This window comes from Protopterus annectens, chromosome 2.part1 (genome assembly GCF_019279795.1).
Source record: "Protopterus annectens isolate FY-2018-M chromosome 2.part1, PAN1.0, whole genome shotgun sequence".
Taxonomy (NCBI): Eukaryota; Metazoa; Chordata; order Ceratodontiformes; family Protopteridae; genus Protopterus; species Protopterus annectens.
In genome coordinates, this window is record NC_056729.1 from 1,792,842,649 (window position 1) to 1,792,862,670 (window position 20,022).

A 20,022-nucleotide genomic window follows, 5' to 3' on the forward strand; every position below is an offset into this window, starting at 1 on the left:
CCTGGTATGTGACATTAATAGAACCTGCTAGAGGAACAGATTTGTCTCCCAGAGGTTGTCACACCTTTGGAAGAGACTCCTGCTTCATGTCAAGCAGAGCACTTCACTGGGCCTCTTCAAATCCAGTCTGGATGATTGGATGGGTAACCATAAATTCGCCCCAAGGGTCCCACATATTTCTCTCTTGGACAGGGATGATAGGTGCTGATTGTGGAAATAAGGGTAGGTTTGTTACGGCCCTAGATTCAGTAGCCTAGTAGCCGCCTAGGAACCTATGAACAGAGTGTATTGAGGCTATAGGTCTTTAGATAATTGTGAGATGTGTGTGTTTAAGAGAATAAGTGTAAGAATATTTGGTATGAAATGAGGATGAATGTTTAAAGTGAGGGTCTGTTAACAGTGTAAAATAGGTATGGGTAAGGAAGGAAAGGTAGTAAAGCAAGGGTCTATATTATAATCTCAAATGATTAATAGTTCGAATGCATAAACATCGAACGTTATGCATCAAACCCATTAAACAATCGAAACACGATAAAAATATTTGTAGAACAAAAAAAACTAACGAATGTAGGCAGGGGGCAAGCCCCACTGCACCCCCACACCCCCGCTACTTAAATATGCCAACTCCGAGATCGCGCTACAGTTTAGGAAAGGGAAATCTTCCCTTTCTGCACCATACTATGTTAAAGTGCGATCTCAGAGTTGGTATATTTAAGTAGCAGGGGGGTGCAGGGGAGCTTGCCCCCCTGCTTAAACCCGTTAGGATAAGTATTTGATGTTTAAAATTTTTTTTTTATTTTCAAAGTTACGGAACTATAGGAGAGTCGACCATATTGTATTCGATATTCCGTAACTTCGAGATTATAATATAGACCCGTAAAGCAACAATTACTGATTTATTTGCATATGGATGTAGAGGGATTGAGGATAGAGGGGTGTAAGCAGTATTTTGAGATATGGGGATGTCCGAGATATTACAGAGGAAGTGCTGGGAGATTAACATTAATCTGATTATACTACATGAGAGAAGATCACAGAAAGAAAGAAATTGAACAAGAAGTTTGCTAATAGGTTCATAGGTTGGTACCAGGCTATCGGCCCTAGGGAGTATACAAGCCTAGCCATAACAATTCCCTGTATATTTCTTCCCACAGTATTTACTTCTTTGGACCCCTGTCCAGCAGGGCGACTGACATGATCCCCGGGGTGAATTTCCTATCTCCCATCCAATCATCAAGGTTCCTTTTGAAGAGGGAAAAGGAGGTGCTCTGCTTGACTTGTATGGGCAGTCTATTCCAGAGTATGGGGAGTCTGAGACAGGAACCTGTCCCTCCAGCATGTTTTGTTCATTGTGATGACAAGGTTTAAATCCTTGGAGCGTGTGGCTCTGAGGGATTGGGATTTCTATAAGTGGAGCCTGTCCAACAGCTCAGGGTTTAACATGGCCTTGTATGTTGAGCAGAGATCGCCTCTGAGTAGACGATATGCCACAGAGTATAGCTGGAGTTTTTTTTAGACTGTCAGCATATGGCATCTGCTTTAGGCCTGTGATTCTTTTAGTGAGGTATTTCTGTGGCCTTTCCAGCTGTTGCAGATGTCTTGTGAGGTACATACCAAACAGGGCATTATACTCTATAATGGGTCTAATGAGGGATGAGTACAGTGGGACAATGACCTCCTTTTTTCTGGATGAAAAGTCCTTAGTGATGAGGTGTGCCACATAGGATTTCCTGACTGTTGTGGCGATGTAGTTTTCAAAAGTGAGACCACTGTCCACCTGTGTCCCCAAGTCTCTTATCACACTTTCAATGTTTAGTGTACTGCCACTTGTGTAGTAATTCATGGGTACATGTTTTTTTTCCAAAGGGGATAACTACACATTTCTTGGCATTAAGCTTGAGCCCATGGCTGTGGCACCAGGCATCTGTTTCTGTAAGGCCCTTTTGTAGAATATTCACATTATTTGGGGATTCAATAATGGCTCCCAGTTTGCAGTCATCTGCGAACTTTGTTAGCCAGAGTCCCTTAGTGTTGGCCTGTACTTCAGAGAAGTAGATGCCAAACAAGAGTGGTCCCAGGACTGAACCCTGAGGTACTCCACTTGTCTAGAGCTGGATTTGGAGTCTGCTACTTTTACAGTCTGGGTTCTGTCAGTAAGCCAGTTGGCAACCCATTGAGTGACGTAGGGATTTATGCCCAACTTAGTAAGTTGATCTATGATTCCAGAGTGGGGGATGGTGTCGATGAATATCTTATTGGTACTGTTGGAGAGGGGTCTGAGTAAGAGTGGATATAGTGCACAACATAATGACTAATGACAGAGAGGCATTTAGGAATGATCCTAAATGTTTGATGGACATTGGGAATAGGTGAATAGGAAAGAGTGATTATGTGGTAGTGGTAAAGTTATTTGGGGAGGTAGAGTTTTTGATTGTTATTTTTATACTCACTAAGCAGCTCTTTTGCTGTTCAGAGTGTAAAATAAAAATCAAGGAAACCGAAAAAGATGTGTGTGTGTGTTTGTCTGCGTATGTGAGTGAATGCATGCATGATAGCAGAAGAGAGACTGTGTGAGTGACTGTAATCCCTGGCAGTAGCAGCAGTGATTAAGAGGTTTCTGTACCTCTCAACTATGCTGCTCAATGTCTTTCACAATAAATCTGGACTGAGCCATAAATAGGGACAGATTGTAAATATTGGTCTTATAAACTTAGAAAGTTGCTAGAATAAGGTTGCCATCAGTGTTTTCTGAGGATATGAAGTCTGAAACTCCCAATAAGTTAAGACCACAAGTAAAATAATAAAAAAAAAATAGCAGCTAGTCCAGAAGTAACTGCCGTTAACGAAATTTATTCCATAGGTTTGAGATAAGCTCTTTAATTTTTCACAGGAAACTTCATCAGATAAAAACCATTAAAACAGGAAGACTTGGTTTATGTTAATATAAACTTTATTTATAAACAAGTCTTCCTGTTTTTAATGTTTTATCTGTGATTAAGTTTTTTGTGAAAAGTGATGGAACTTATCTCAAACCTGTTGAATAAATTACCTTAACAGTAGTTACTCCTGGACTAGCGTGATATTTGATGTTTTACCAGTTTACAGTATTTACTTGTTTGCTTTCATTAAAAAAAAACAAACATCTCTGGAGAGATTCTTTGGAAAAGGGGAAAGACCCAGTGATGAGACAGCAGAAGACTCTAAGACTGCCAACAAAAAAGAAAGCTGCATTTAAACGAAAATACCAAGAGTCCTACTTAAATTATGGGTTTATCGTGACAGGTGATTCACATGCTCCAAGCCAGCTCTATATAATGTGTGGCAATCGGCTATCCAGTGAGGCCATGAAGCCTTTGAAACTGCTTCACCACATGGAGACCAAGCACACTGCATTAAAAGACAAGCCTTTGGAGTTTTTTGAAAAAAAAAATGTGATCACAAAGGGCAGAAGCAATTACTGAAGGCCACCATACCTGCAAATCTGTCTGCGCTGAGAGCATCATACTTGGTGGCTAACTGTATTGCTAAGAAGTCTTTTATTATTAGTCAAGAATTGATCTTGCCTGCTGCTAAGAGGTAGCACCATCACTAGACGAATTGATGAAATGGCAGAGGACAGTGATGCACAATTGTTAGAGGATTGAGTCACTGTGGTACACAGTGCAGGCTGAGTCTACTGATGCTGACAACAAGGCAATAATGCTTGTTTTTGTACAATATATATTTCGAGGATGTGCATGAGGATATGCTCTGTGCAGTATCATTGCCAGCCAACATCATAGCTGCAGAACTATTCGTTTTTGAATAATTACATATCAAGAAAACTGAATTGGTCTTTTTGTGTCTGTGTATGCATGGACAGAACTACTACCATGACTGGACGGCTTTCTGATTTCACTACTCAAGTCAAGGAGATCATGCCTGAATGTGAGTCTGTGCACTTTTTCATTCACAAAGAAATGCTGGTTAGCCGAAACATGTCACCTGAACTTCACAGTGTTTTGAATGATGCCATTAAAGTTATTAACCACTTCAAAGTACATGCCCTTAACTTGCAGCTGTTTGAGCAGCTTTGTGAGATGGACGCAAAACACAAACTTCTTCTGTCCCTCTCACAGCTTCCCAGTGCCCATCATCCTTTGCTAGGTTTACTGGTACTGCAGTGGCTGAATTTAAGACTGGCCTACTGAGGAATGTAAGGGCATCCTTTGTGGTCATTGCTGCCCATCTTCTACAGAGGGGGCCCTGTTTATGACCTAACCGGTTTCTGTTCCCTCCCCTGGCTGTATAAGGTATGACCTGAGGGGCAGGCATGCAGTGGGGCTGTATGGCGTAACCCCCTCCTCCTCTGCAGCTTTAGTCTTGCCCCTACCCTATTCCCCCCTTTGGCCTACACTTCCTGGCCTGATGTCCTTGGCCTCCAACAGGGATCATCCTAGAGGATGCCCACAGAAGCACACACCCACCAAGGATGGTAATGCCCGTCTCACCTTGATGTTCTGTATGACTCTCGAGCTGATAATAGAACCAAGGTTGCCTGGGCCATAGTCTGGGCTTTATCCCTGTATGCCATCAAAAGAGCAACTTATAAGGTTCACTTATGTTGATGTGTTTTTTTTTAATGATATCTTTTAGTTATTTTAAAAAGACTGTATTAGTGTTATGAGTTTGAAAGATTTGTACATAAATGTAAGCCACTCTTTTCAATAAGTGCTTTGGTATCTTTTACATCCACCTGAGTTATTACTAAAACTGGCAGATGGGGCTTCTGTTTAACATCTCATCAATGTACAGCAAGCACATTCAGGGGTACAGCACCCCCTTCTGCTGTACTGCATTGTCAGTATTGAAAAATACTAATCCAGCTACCTGGTGTGGGAATCCTCCAGCACCAGAAATGTGTGCTGCCTGTTGCGCTGCTGAGGTTAATGATTTAAGATACCCTTGAACTTTGTTTTGGTTAGTGCTTTCTTTTCACAGTCAAAAGTGTTTAGATCTGAAATCAACAATATTTTTCTGCTTTACCATCCCTCAGGGTAGAGGATAGCAACTGCTAAAGGCATACCATGAGTACATCTTCATAATGGACGGTAAATAATCAGTACGACTTCCCACAGAAACCTTCCTCAATGCAGAGAACTTCTAACAGTATAGCCAGGCTTATTACCTTGGCACCTTACTAAGGATACCATAGTTCAGTATTGCAAAAAGCCTGTTGAAAGACAGTTTCTATCTGTTCTGTTTTCTTTCCAGTCAAACTCTTCCCATATTGTGCTGGCAGATTATTGCACACACACACAGCTTTCAGATTCACTCTAACACTGCTGTTGTACTTGTCCAAAGACGGGTTTCATTGCAGTGACCCACCCTAGTCTCCCAGTAATGGGTCCAAAGACATGAGAAAACGTTCCCACACAGTGAAGCTTGACGGAATACAGAATTGTTATTGGATGGAGTATATATCTATGAGTGTGCACAAGGAAATGTCTGCTGTGTAAGGATGTCATTAGTTAAGTAGCACATACATGGCTAAAACGGTTGTTTTTGGTTAGGTCCTTTATTTCATTGGTTTGTTAGCCAGGGTAGATGCGGTGGTGGTGCTGCGGTAGCGTTGTCGCCTCAGACGTTACCCGTTCTATTCTCAGTTAGAACGTCTTCTGTGTGACGACATGCGTGAACGGGCGTTCCTTCGTTGAAGGTTGTGTATTGAGCCCGGCAAGCCAGCATGTAAAACTCTACTGCCAATCATTAGCAGAGCGGAGTTCCGCTGTGGCGACCCCTAACCGGGAAAAGCCGAAAGACACAAATGCTAGCCAGGGTAGATACTGACCTAGCTGGATCCATATGGCATACATACAATGAATTTAACATAAATGTGAGGGAAAAATACTGGAAAATGCTAATAATGCTGTACATTAATTACACACACACAGATTTGCGTGACTGTTTCAGTGATCCAGGCCTCCGGTTGTGAGAGAGAATTGTTGCTAGCAAGCACCCACCTACAATAAAAATATCGGCTAAAACCTCAAAAGTTCTGAGCTGGTATTAACAATCTTCTCCACCCAGGCCATTCCGCCACACTTACCCCATCAGCTGCCCTTGATAAATCCCCTGTAGAAATTGCAAACAGCTTCAACTCCTCCTTTACTGAAACTATCCAGTCTCTAGCTACCCATCTCACTCCATCGGAGACAAACACCAGCTCTGGCACATCTAGCCCTGATCCACCCAGCACCCAACCCACCTTTATCTTTCAAACCGTACCTACCAACCTGATCTGGACCTTACTCAAAAAGTTAAAACCTACTACACTAGCTGTCGACCACCTTCCAGCTGAATGTCTTCAAAAAGCAGCTGATGCCATAGCACTTCCCATTTCTATTCTGATCAACAGATCCAACTTAGAAGGATCCATCCCAGCAATATGGAAAATGTCACGTTATACCTCTCCATAAAGAAGGAAGTTCCACAGAATTATCTAACTTTAGACCTATAGCCATTCTTTCACCACTAGCTAAAATCATGGAAAGATGCATTCACAAACAAATCCTGCACTTTCTCATTCAAAACGGAAAGCTCGCCGACTCTCAGCACTGCTTTAGGCCATTCCACAGTACCACCATGGTTTTTCTGTCTTTCTTTAATGTCATCTATCTTCATCGTAACAACTACAAACTATCTTCAGCACTCTTCATAGATCTCTCAAAAGATTTCGATATGGTCAACCATCAGCTACTGCTCAATACCCTACAAACCATCGGCTTAGACCAACACACAATACAATGGTTTCACTCCTACCTAAACGGTAGATGGCAGGCTGTCTTATGGCAGAGCAAGCTGTCATCCCAACTTCCTCTAACCCTAGGTGTCCCACAAGGGTCCATACTTGGTCCCCTTCTTTTCTCTGTCTTTTTCAGTGATCTGCACACCACCATTCCAGGAACCACCTGCATCCAGTATGCAGATGACTCAATGATATGCTCCACTTCCTCTCCTACACAACTTCTAACTCTCACCCAGACCACTTTCAGCACAGTAGAAACATGGCTAGCTAATCGCCGCCTGCTTCTAAATCCTAACAAAATCAAGCTACTACTTTTCTCCCCTAACCGTAGAATTTCTCCTTCTTCCTTCAACAGCAAATCTAGCAATGACACCATTATCTCCCCTGATGACCATACAATGCTTCTAGGAGTAATAATAGACAACAACCTTACATTTGATAAACATGTCAGTCACACTATTAAGTCTGTCAACAAAAACCTTTGCTCCCTGTACAGAGCCAAACCTTTCCTCCCCCCCCCTAGATAGGGTAGCTATTGCAAGATCACACCTCCTCTACCCTTATGTATGCCTCCCCTGTACTCACCAACCTATACAAAACCACTCTCAACAAATTATCAGGATGTTACAATCATATAGCCAGATTCACTACTGGCATGGCTTTTAGGACCCACCATTGCCAGAACCTCAAAGCACTGGGATGGCTAGAGTATCCTACCCTTCTACAGTTCAACCAGCTTATATTAGTGCATAAAATACTCCAACCTGATAACACCCCTGCCCTCAAAAATATTCTCACCCCTCATAGTGCCCCCAGGCCATTACGCTCAGCTGATAAACTAATGTTACTGACCCAAAAATCAGCAACTCTGTAGGCGATGCTATATTTGCCAACTCAACCAGCAAAATCTGGAATCTACTCCCTACTACCAATTACCAAGGAAACCTCACTACCCCTATTTAAAAGAGAACTCAAAAAATACCTCACATCTATTGGCTGTGCTCTTGTTCTAAACCTGACTAACAACTTCACTAAACCTGACTAACAACTTCACTAATATATGTCTTGCTACCCAACCTGCTGTTTAGCCAAGTATCAATGCCTCATAGCATTTAACTGTCGAAGCATTGTGAATTATGAAATCTGATTGTATTCTATGTTCAACATTTTCTGATGCATCTTTGTCAGTCAGATGTAATGTCTGCACATTGTGTATATTGATATCTGCCTGTATTCTTTGTCTATATTTTTCTAAACATGTCTGCCTGAGTTTATCACTCAGTGATGTATTTACTGTCTCTTTTTTTGGTATGTAGAGCTTTTCTCCCTGGGCCTCTGCTGAAAATGGGCATATAGCCAGTCGGACTATCCCGGTCGACAAATGTAAAATAAACATTTGGCCCTCAAAAGTACTTTTGCAAAACCAGTGGGAGTGAATAATATTTTACACTACTGTTTACAGCATGAGGTATCCTAACTGCATGGTTCCTCTCTGTAATAATCCTTTACTTATTACTACTTAAATCAGCCCTGTGGAAAGCAGATCATTGTATGGCTGTTGTGATATTTTATAAACATATACTTGCATGCACACAGAAGTAATTATGTGATGCATACGACGGGTATGTGTTACTGAAGTTTTACATTTTGGGAACAGTATTTTAGTCCTAGTTTTATAATTGTACTGCGTGGTTAGCTCTCATGCAAGTCTGAAAATACCAAATGCTGCTGATTTAAAGAAGTGAAAAACAGGAAGTGAAAGGTGTGTATTATTACCAGCAGACCTAGCTAATCCATCAGTGTTGTCCTGTCTTATCTCATTTTATAGTATACTACAGATAAAGGCTACCTACAACAGGCAGTGACTGCTTTGAATTTGTATGATATGCTTTGGTTTACAGCTGTCAGTATTATGGTTGTTAAGCAAGCAGCACTATATTGATAGAATTCCTATCGTTATAAAGCTCTGTTTGTTTTTATAAGTTGTTGATTTAGTTTTGGTTCTTCCATGTCCCTCCCAGCTCGGATGCCTGTCCATACCTCTCAACTTCTTAGTGCAAGAAGTGTGGACAAAGCCTAAAATAATGGTGGGGAGGGACAGAGGCCCAAAAATAGGCCAGATTCTAAGTGTTGCTTTTATAGAATAACAAGATTTGTGTTAACATTCATTTTCCGAAGGCTGTGAAGTCTGAAATTAAATGTATGTCATTATTCAGTGACTTCAATCCTCAGTGATTTTCCAGAAAACCATAATTTTTATGAACAGACCAAAAATATGAAGCAAAAATCTGGACAATTGAGAGGTGTGTACCTGTAGGTTTACTGATGTGCATTCACTTTAGTCTTTAGTGACTGGGTTGGTGGTGTGCTAGGTGCAGTGTGTCTCACTGTTGTTAACAAGGAGAGAAGCTCATGTGTTTGCAGTACAGAGAAATAAACTACCACCAACATATTTATTTTTTGTTTCAGCTTAATAACACACATTGGGAAGAACAATACAGACAGAAGCATTGACTTTTCATGAGTTTATGGTTGCATATGCTCTTCAGTTAATATATTTTCTTAACTAATAAAGATCAAGTAAAATATATGCAATAATTGTTAAACAGACTACTGGTAGTAATAGTTAAAGGTGGAATTACGATGTGCCTGGAGATTTAGGATGAAGAGGGTGACAGAAAAAAGATTTGAGCAGTGGATGGGTCTGTACAGTGACTAAAGCTTATAAGAGCTGGGGTTCTCTTCTGTAGGGCTGTAGTAGGATAGTTTGTATGTGCCGAGTGCTCAAGGTCTTAAAAAGGATGCAAAGTTTTGATATCTAGGAGGAAGGCAAGCACCAATTACGTTCAGGCAGAAATCTCGTATTAAAAATTATGGGAATTCTGCTTTTCAGAAAAGATGGTGGATACATAATTTAATCTGGTTGAATTGGCGATAGTGAATAGTAAAGGAAAGAGAGACAACTGTAAAGCTGTTCTGTGCATGTTTCATACAAACCATCTCCTTGCCAGGAAATCATCATCCACGACCTTGTCCTGTTTTCTACAATGGGTCAGGGTGTCGTGTCAGCTGCCACCATCTCTGTCAATTCATTGTCACTCTCACGTCTTCTTCGACAGTGATACCTGACTGTCACAGGTCTTCTCTCACAAAATCCTTCCACTTCATTGCTGGACACCCTCATTTCCTCTTGCCTTCTTCCTGTCTGTCCCAAATCTTCTTCACCAGATTGTCTTCTGATTTTTTTTTTTTTTTTTGTAAATTTGCCCAAGCCACCGTACTCTGTTCTCCCTGACCTTCTCTGTGATTAAAGCCACTTTGTCTTCTGCTCTGCTGTCCTCATTTTTTTTCTTTTCCACATTGTGTATCCTACCACTCATGTCAGGTATTTCCTCTCCATTATCTCTACCTTACTAACCTGCTCTGCCTTTACTGCCTAGGTTTCCATACCATACAGTAGAACTTTTCACACTACTGTTTTGAACACCTTACTTTTCAGCTTTTTCGGCATTCTTCTGCCATACAGTACCCCTGATTCTCTTTGCCAGTTGGCTGCAGCCGCTCTTCTAGCTTTGACTTCCTCATTCAGACTTTCCTTCTTGACCACCTCTCCCAGATATTTGAAGCTGTCAACCTATTCCACTGTTTTCCTTCTATCTCATTTCTGTGTGTCTTCTGATTTCCTGCATTTGCTGCCATTACAGCTGCCTTATCTGTGTTTAGTTTCAGCCCACGTACCTTCATTCCTTATCCTTTCCTGAAGTTCTTGCTCAGTCCATCTGTAATGCCACATTATCTTCACACAACAACTTTGTTGATCTGTTCTCTCTCTCTCTCTCTCTGACCTTTTGTTAATGGAGCCCATCACCAGTATGAGTAGCGCTGAGCTTACTGCCACTGGGGAAGCCTCACTGTTAGACCGAACACTGTTTGTACTTGAGTCAGTGAGTGGATCCTTGTACATAGCACTAATTCTACCAATGTTTCTGGTACTTCGAATCACCACAGGATTGCAGAAATAAGCTTTCTTGTGACCTTGTTATATGCTTTCTCCAAGTCTGGTAATGTCCAGTTGAACTCTTTCTCATCTCTCTAGCTCATTTTCAACTATTTGTTACACTACAAACATCAGGTCAGTTGTGCTTTATCCTTAACTGAATCCAAACTGCTCATCTCCCGTCTTACTTTCTAGTAATCTGAGTATTCATTTATCAGTCACTCTGTACAGAACTTTCATGTGATGTGTCAGGAGTTTGATACAGATGTACTACCCACAGTTTTGTATGTCCCCTTTGTTCTTGTACACTAGCACTAGTATGCTTATTCTCTAGTCATCTGGGATACACCTTTCTCTCCATGCAGCTGTGACTACCCTACGGAGCCATTTTTCTCCCATATCAACCAACATCTTTGTCAGCTGTGACCTCATCTGAGCCTGCTGCTTTCCCTGACTTCATTTCCCTTGGTGCTGCTCTTTTAGTGTGAGCTTCTCTTCTTTCACCATACGTTGCATCTATGGCAGTATATTATCTGTGGAATTTTCTCTCTTCATCTGCCTTTGATGTCCTGTGGACTGCTGCACAGGTTACTGCTGGCACCCCTTATGAAAGATGTCTGACTTTCTTCATCTTTCTGTCTTTGCTTTACAACCAGAGTTTCTTCATGCCATCTACCGAGTCACTTTCCAGAAGCTAGTAGAGAGCCTCTTATGCCATTCTCTCTGCTACTGCAAATCCTTCCTTAGCCTCTTTGTTAGGTAAACCGGTATTCCTTCTTAGCCTGGTCTATCTTTGATATTGCCCACTTTTTCCTGCACTGTTTGTCTTTTGATGCCTTCCTGATGATAATGGTGAAAGTCTGCCAACAGATATTATTCTTTGAAAAGCTTGACATTGCTGTAACTTGCTGAGCCTTTGAATTACCTAGGGTACTGCATAGATATGGCTGAAGACTTCAGATAGATTTCTTAAGTTGGTATTTCAGAGTCAAAATAGGCTCATCTGTCATCTCTAGCACCCCTTACGAGAGGAGTGCCCAAGAGAGCCATACTCACCCCACTGCTTTCAATCTTTATTAACAAACTACCCCCTGATCTCCCTAACCTTCCTATTGCTCTTTTATGCAGGTGATACGGTTGTTCTTTGATACAGTCCGTCACATTCAGCTGCTCAAATCCAGCTTCAGTCTGACCTCCACTCCCTTATTTCTTGGCTAAGTAACCATATGCTACTCCTAAATGACTCCAAAACAAAAAGTATGATGCTTGGAACCTCACAAAGGCTGAAAAAAAGAAAACCTAAAAATCTCAGCATTTCAGAACTCAGTGGTTCCCTGTTAGAAACCATTACATCTTTTTATATTTTAAATACTTAGGATTATAGCTAGACCAGTCACTTGACTTCCAAAGCCACACTGAAAACACCATGAAAAAGATCAGTTCTCTTTTATTCTACCTCAGGAAATATCTTCCTTTCTCTCTAGACTAGCCTAGATGTGCAGCAGCCAAAGGAGCATAGCCGGTGGTAGGCACCCGCTGAATCCACTGGAGCCCCTGATTATCTCCCTGTGTATGAGGGCCCCCATATGAAGCAGCCACAGGTTTCTCAAGCTCCTCCACTCCTTACTTGGCACCTCATTCATTCGGCTGTTTAGCTTTGTAGCGTGGTTCCTCTTTTTTTTTTTTCTTCCTTGACTGCTGCAGCCAATCCAGGGCCCTTGCTTCACTTGTAAGCTGCACTCAATCAGGTCTGCTTCAGTGAAGCAAGGGACCTGATTGGCTGCAGCAGTCGAGGAAGCAAGTTCTAGTTTCCTGTAATATATGTGGTCTGTTGAGTCAGTTCTGTTGAGTATCGGCATTAGGCACACATATGAACTGCCCAGATTTTTTAAGAATATTCCTATTGTTTGGCTTGTTCATAAAATTTGTGGTTTTCTTATAAATCAGTAAGCACTGAAGTCACTAAATAATGGCCGACATTTAGGTTTCAGACTTTATATCCTTCAGAAAATGTATGTTAAAGCAAAGGCTGAAAGCAAGTTTGTAAGTTTATATGAGCAATATTTAAAAAGTGTCCCTATTTTTAAGCCTTTGTTACCCCCATTATTTTTTGGCTTTGTCCAGATTTTTCACACTAAGAGGTTGAGAGGTGTGGCGTGAGGGTGGATAGAGGATGCAAGTTTTCCTGGAATTACCATGGGGTCAACAAAGCTAATGTATTTTAACAGCCCTTGTAAGGGCTATTTCTAAAAGATCTGAAAAACTGTCCTTTTAAGGGCAATTTAAAAGGGCTGAACAGGTCTGGTCTGTGTGTAGGAGAAGCAAGCAAAGGATTAGTAGCAACCTTCTATCAACTGCAGAAAAGGTAAGTTGCTGGATTTATTTTTAATTTTATTTTTTTGCTGGGGGGGGGGCGAGGAAACTTGGAGAGGATTGTATAACTTTTTTTTCTGCAGAGTTGTTATGCTAAGATGATTGGGGTGGGGGTGAGGGGCTGTGGTTGTAATAGTTTTATTTTCATCTTTGTCCAGAATTCTTCTGCTGTGAGATTGAGGAAGAAAGGCTTGTCTGTAATTAATGTTCAGATTTAATGTAATTTTTTAATCTAGTCTTGCGTAAGAATATTCTTAATGCATTTTTGTTTTGTGTACAATTGTGCTGAAATATTGGTAGTGAGGGGATGGTGGCTGTGAGAATGCTGTAGAATATACAGATGTTTTAATGTATATCAATGCAAACCCTGTTCTGCTAGTATGTTTTGTGTATACCGGCAATATTTACAACTATCCCTGATGGTACACCTTTGTTCTATGATCATTTTTTGCTTTGTCTAAAGTTATTGTGCTGACAGGTTGGTAGGGGGGGTTACGGTCTGTGAGAATGTTGCGCAATGTAGATATTTGCCTAATATTTGCTGTTTTCATTAAAACCTGTGGGGTTACGCAATGCATTTTACTGCAAAATCTGTTATTCCAGCATCTTTATTTGCTGATAAGCACATTGTTTTTTTAATTTTATACCTTTGTGTTTTTAATTTTATACCTTTGTGTTTTTATTTTACTTTCACTTCATCCAGATGTATTGTGTTGAGACACTTGGGGGGGGGGGGGGGGCTGTGAGAATTCTGCAGAATGTACTGATGTTTTAATGCGTGCCAGTGCAAACCCTGTTCTGCTATCGAAGTTGATCACGGCAAAGCTTCAAACTATCCCTTTGTTCTGCAGTTTTTTTTTTTTTGCTTTGTCTGGAATTGTGAGGCTGAGAGGTTATGAGTGGGATAGGAGCTGTGAGAATGTTGCACAGTGTTTAGATGTTTGACCTGTATTTTTGGTCTGTTAGTCATCAAAAATGTGAATTCACACAATTTATACTACTGGAAAAATCTGTTATTCTACCATCTTTATTACATCATAACCACAGTGTTTTAAACCCCTAATGTTACGTCCTTGTATTTTTTTTTTTTCTGTTTGTACCTCCTCTAGAATTGTGCTTATACTTTTGGGGGGTTTATGAGAGTTCTGCAGAATGTACTGATTATTTTAATGAATGCTAATACAATCCCTGTTCTAATTTCTTTCTAAGTCTGTCATAGCAATGTTTGTAACTATCCTTGATGTTACAGCTTTGTTCTGCAGTTTTCAGCTTTGGAATTATGCTGAGAGGTTAGGAGGTTGGTAGAGGCTGTGAGAAGTTGCACAATGTCCAGATGTTTGTTAGTTTTGGTCTGTTCAAAAAATGTGGGGTCACACAACGCATGCTACTGCAAAATCTTTTATTCTAGCATCATTATTAGTTCATAAGCCCAGTATTTTAAATTCTTAGTGTTCAGTCTTAGTGATGTTCTTCGTGTTTCACTGTTGCAGTCATTACATTTGGGTAATCCTGCTGGCAGGTTGCCCTCAGTTGGCCTGAATTCCAAAGTCCTCAGTCCTGCATCGTCCGCTATCGCCCCTTCCCTGACGTCAGGTCGTCAGGGGTGTAAAAGATGCAGCCGACGCCATTTTCTTTAGTCTTTCTTGTCAGGTGGTGCCCGAAGCAGAAGCAGTTCGCAAGTGCCGGTCGGCAGACTCCTGAGATTTTCGTGTTCGAGTTTCAGATCCATAGTCTTCTATAAAGCTAAGTATCCCGTTGGGGAAACATTTTTCTTGCACCAGACCAATGTCAGAAAAAGTTAATTGTATTTCTTGTGGGAAGCAAATACCTCATAAGGATTTTCATTCTTACTGTACTCCTTACCCTAGGCCCTGATCACAACGTTTCTGGTTGTCGGTTTTGTGCTAGATTTAACCAACGCACTATTAAGCGTCGGTATGATTTTGCTTTAAACTATTTTGGACGCCGGTTTATTTATCCAGAAATGTCGTTGGATAGCCATCCGACTACCAGAGTTCACAAAAACGCAAAGAAAAGGAAAGAGATAGACAACTGAGGCCCAAAACCGACAATGAAGCTTCTCCTAAGCCAGTCCCTGGTTCGCCGGTTCTCAGTGAGGCGCTTTCGCAGCCCCTGATGCCCGCTACTTTAGAGTCGCAGGCCGCAACTGACCCCCATGCAGAGTCGGCCATGCCGCTGGAAACTCAAGGTATTGGAGCCTCGGATATTATCCCTTCAGATGGGTCCGGAGCCGCTGAGCAGGCACAGGCTTCTGAGGGTGTATTCAGACCTAAACATCTTTACATCAAACCGACTTCAGCTTCAAAGGCAAAGACTAAAGCACCTTCCAAAGCAAAGAAACAAACTCAAGAGCCACGTGATCAGGCCTCTATGCCCAAAAAAACAGATGCTCAAAATGGCTGAAGACTTGATTACCTTGATCAGGGGTTCCCATCCCCCTCCTCATAAGAGGCCTTGTCAAGAGACTGACTGAATCTTCAGATCAGGTTTCCATTTCTTCTGATTCCTCTTCTGATAAGGAATATTCTCTTCCCCCCTATGAGGATTCTGATGCTGAAGAATCTATACCTTCAGCTTCTCCTCCAGAGGACTATTCTTTTGGGGAAACCTTACTTACCATGAGGGAGCATTTCCACTGGGAGAGCCAAGATTTTTCAAAATCTAAAAAGAGGCTCGGGGATTTCCTTTTACTACCTCAACACAAGCCACTAGCCATCCCACCTGTTAGACATTGTAGATGATGTGTTTTCGGAGTCTAGTCTTACCCCTGACTCCTTACCTCCAGCTCCTGCTAAGCCTGACCGATATTACAGGGTTCCTGACTCTCATAAATTCCTTTTTAAAACCCCTTCTGCAGACCCAGAAACTATTTCTCAGGGCCCCAAAGGAGTTAAGGCTTCCGTTGCAAAAAAAACCCTACCCCCTCTGACAGAGATTCTAGGGCAGTGGATAGATGGGGAAAAAGGTTTACACATCTGCTACCTTGGCTATAAGGGCCTTAAACTGTCAGTTTCATATGCTCAAATATCAGCAGCATGTCATGGCATTGTTTAAACAGAAAATGTTGTTAAACTCTGAATGTGCAGAAAACAAGGAAATGTAGGATTTATTGCATGCAGCTGAACAAGTTGGAAAGCATACTTTGCAGTGTGATTTTGATTCTTTGGAGGCCTCCTGCAGGGCCGCAGTTACAGGTTCTGTAATTAGGAGGCATGCTTGGTTAAAGGAACAAAATCTGCCCGATCATGTTAAAGTTAAATTATTAGATGCACCTTTACAGCATGATACTTTGTTTGGTGTTAAGGCAGAAGAGGTGTTAAAGAAAATGGAGGACAAAGATAAATCTATGCAAACTGTCAAAGAAGTTTTACAAGTACAGCCACCTAGGTTTAGTACACACTGGCCAACAAAGAATTGGTCCTTTCCTGTGTCAGACAGACCTCAAAGGGGCAGAACCAGATGCCCTAGAGGCAGATCCCAGGCGCAAGGTTCATACCACTCAAAACAATGGGAGGCTTCTACCTCCAAAGTTGGAGAAGACAAAGCACAGCCATACAGGAAACGGTCCCAATGACTTCCCCCTGTCTGCACCAAGCACTTATCTCCTGGCAGCACCCTTAGGGGGAAAATTAGCACTTTTTTTTCTCAAAATTGGCACATCATAACCCAGGACAAGTGGGTCTTGAATATCGTGTCACAAGGCTACAAGTTCCATTTCCATACCCTGCCAAAGACAAACGGCTGGCCAGATCTGCCAAAAAAATCAATGGGCAAAGGCACAAAAACAAGTCTCGTCCCTCATGGACATGGGGGCCATTCAACTAGTACCAGAGCAAGAGCAGGGACAAGGATTTTACTCAACTGTTCTTGGTACCCAGAAAGGACAAGGCCTGGAGGCGAATACTGGAGCTATCTATTTTGAACACATTCCTGGATATACCAAAATTCAAGATGTTGACTTTGCAGCTTCTGCCCATGCTGGGCAAGAATTCTTGGCTTGTGACTTTAGACCTAAAAGAGGCATACCTGCATGTCCCAATCAGACAAATATGCAGAAGATACCTCAGATTCAAGGCTGGCTCAATGCATTACCAATTCTCTGCACTGCCCTTTGGCTTATCTACTGCGTCCAGGGTCTTTACAAAGTGCTTGACACCAGTAATTGCATTCTGCAGACAAAGAGGAATACAAATATATCCTTACTTGGACGACTGTCTAATTCAAGCAGAGAACAAGGACATTCTTCTACAGCATCTGGCGTTTGTGAAAAGACTTCTAACATGCCTAGGGTACACAGTCAACGAAAAGAAATCAAAACTAGTACCCTTTCAAGAGATAATATTCCTGGGTGCAAGCTTAAATACAACTGCCCAGATGGCTTATCTCACGTCAGACAAACCAAGGCAACTGACTACCTATTTCAAAATGTTGGCAACAAAGGCCCAGTTATCTGCAAGAAAAATTCTGCAGGCTTTGGGCTTCATGACATCCTGCATCCTACTAATTCCATATGCAAGACTGCATATGAGAAAACTTTAATGGTACCTAAAAAGTGTTTGGACTCAACATTGCCACAGCCTGGAAATTATGATTACTCTCATTCCCTGCCTGCAACAGGAGTTCCAATGGTGGGCAAAGGCTTGTCACCAAAACAAGGGACAGCCATTCACATTACCCCCAGCCAGGCAAATACTAACAATCAGATTATGCCTGGGGGGCCCACATGGCAGGAAGATGCATTCAGGGCACATGGACCTCAAACCAAATGCATCTGCATATCAATCAAAAAGAGATGCTAGCAGTTCAAAATGCCCTGGCAGCCTTCAAGGACCTACTTCATCCAGGACAGCTACTGATAAAGACAGACAACACCACGGTCATGTGGTATATAAACAAGCAGGGGGCCACACATTCCTACCCCCTTTGCAGACTAGCCATGACTTTGTGGGACACAGCATTGACTTACCAAGTACATCTGCAGGCACAATTCCTGCCAGGAAGGAAAAATACTCTGGCAGACTAACTAAGCAGAAACCTCATGAATCCCCACGAGTGGCACCTGGACCCACAAGTCTTCAGCATAACAAGGAAATGGGGATGCCCGAACATAGATCTATTTGCCTTCTCTCACAACTACCAACTAAAAAGATTCTGCACAAGGATTTATCACAGACAGGCATGGAAAGTGGATGCCCTATCTTTCAGCTGGAAAAACCTATCAGTATATGCATTTCCCCCTCTACCTCTCCTCCCCAAGGTACTCCTAAAGGTCAGACAGGAGATGCCAAAGATGATACTGATTGCCTCAGACTGGCCCCGCCAGTACTGGTATCCAATACTAAGGAGCTTGTCACAATACCCAGCTTGGGCCTTGCCACAGATACCTCACCTGTCCCAGCAAAACAATCTGATCCTGCACAGCCAACTCAGGACTTTAAACCTGGCAGCATGGCGGATAATGTAGCCATATAAAACACACCTCTCAGTAAAGCTGTGATGGATGTCATTTTGGAGGCCAGAAGGCCTAGTACTAGAAAATATTATGCTGGAAAATGAAAGGGATTCTGTGCTTGGAACCAGGCACAAGGAACTGATACAGCTGTGCCAAATTTTCCTCAGATTTTGCAATACTTAACTGAGATGCTGGACAAAGGTCTATCATTTTCATCTGTTAAAATTCATGCCTCTGCCATTTCGGCTCATTTACAATACAGAGCCACCAATCTTTTCTCATCCCTTACTAAAACAGTACCTCAGAGGAGCCAAAAATTTAAGGCTTCCAAGGTGATCATCAATGCCTGCATGGGACCTCAACTATATCTTGGAAAAACTCACCCTGCCTCCTTTTGAGCCAGCTGCTACTGCTGATATAAAGTTTTTATTTTGGAAAACAGCTCTGCTCCTAGCAATAACTTCTGCAAGACGAGTTTCAGAGCTTCAGGCACTCATGGCTGTGGAAACTTTTATAATTTTTTATCCAGACAGGGTCTCTCTGAGGACAAACCCAACATTTATGCCTAAGGTGGGGTCCAGTGTGGCTCTTAACCAAATTATTCATCTGCCAGCTTTTTATCCAAATTCACAGAACAAGGGGGAGAGAATTCTGCATTCTTTGGACGTACACAGACAGCTTAGATTCTGCTTGGACAGAACCAAAGTTTTCAGAAAGACAGAACAATTACTAGTGGCATATAGGTTCATAGGTTGGTACTGGGCTATCTGCCCTAAGGCATATATTAGCCCAGCCACGTTGTGCGGTATTCACCGCCCCTTTAGTAGTTGCCTAGACCCTTGTACTACTAGCAGCTAGTACCCTTGGCCCCTATCTAGTAGTGTTGTTGGTGTGATCCCCGGTGTGAACTTTGTTACCCATCCACTCATCAAGGTTCCTCTTGAAGAGTGATAGTGAGGGGCTCTGTCTTATGTGGATCGGGACCCTGTTCCATAGTAAGGGAAGTCTCTGCAAAGGGAATCTATCCCTCCAGCATGTTCTGTTCATTGTTGTGTTGAGGTTTATATCCCTAGAGCGTGTAGCTCGAGTAGATTTGGTTTTGCTAAGATGGAGCATGTTCAACAATTCTGGTTTGGACATGGCTCTGTATGTTAGACAGAGATCGCCTCTGAGAAAACGGTATGCAACAGAGAACAGTCTTAGCTTTTTCAATCGTGCTGCATAGGGCAACTGTTTGAGGCCAGTAATCCACTTGGTTAGGTACCTTTGTGGTCTCTCCAGCTGCTGGAGATGTCTAGCCAGGTACATTCCAATTGGTGCATTGTACTCAATAATGGGTCTGATGAGGGAAGAGTAGAGGGGCACCATTACATCCTTCGATCTTGATGCGAA

The 20,022-nt window shown here is 42.0% G+C and overlaps 1 protein-coding gene across 3 annotated transcripts in view; it reads left to right on the plus strand.

Moving 5' to 3' along the window:
• The window catches only part of UBIAD1 (UbiA prenyltransferase domain containing 1), a 200,454-nt gene that overhangs the window by 89,605 nt on the left and 90,827 nt on the right, over positions 1-20,022 (plus strand). The gene's annotated exons all lie outside the window — the stretch shown is intronic.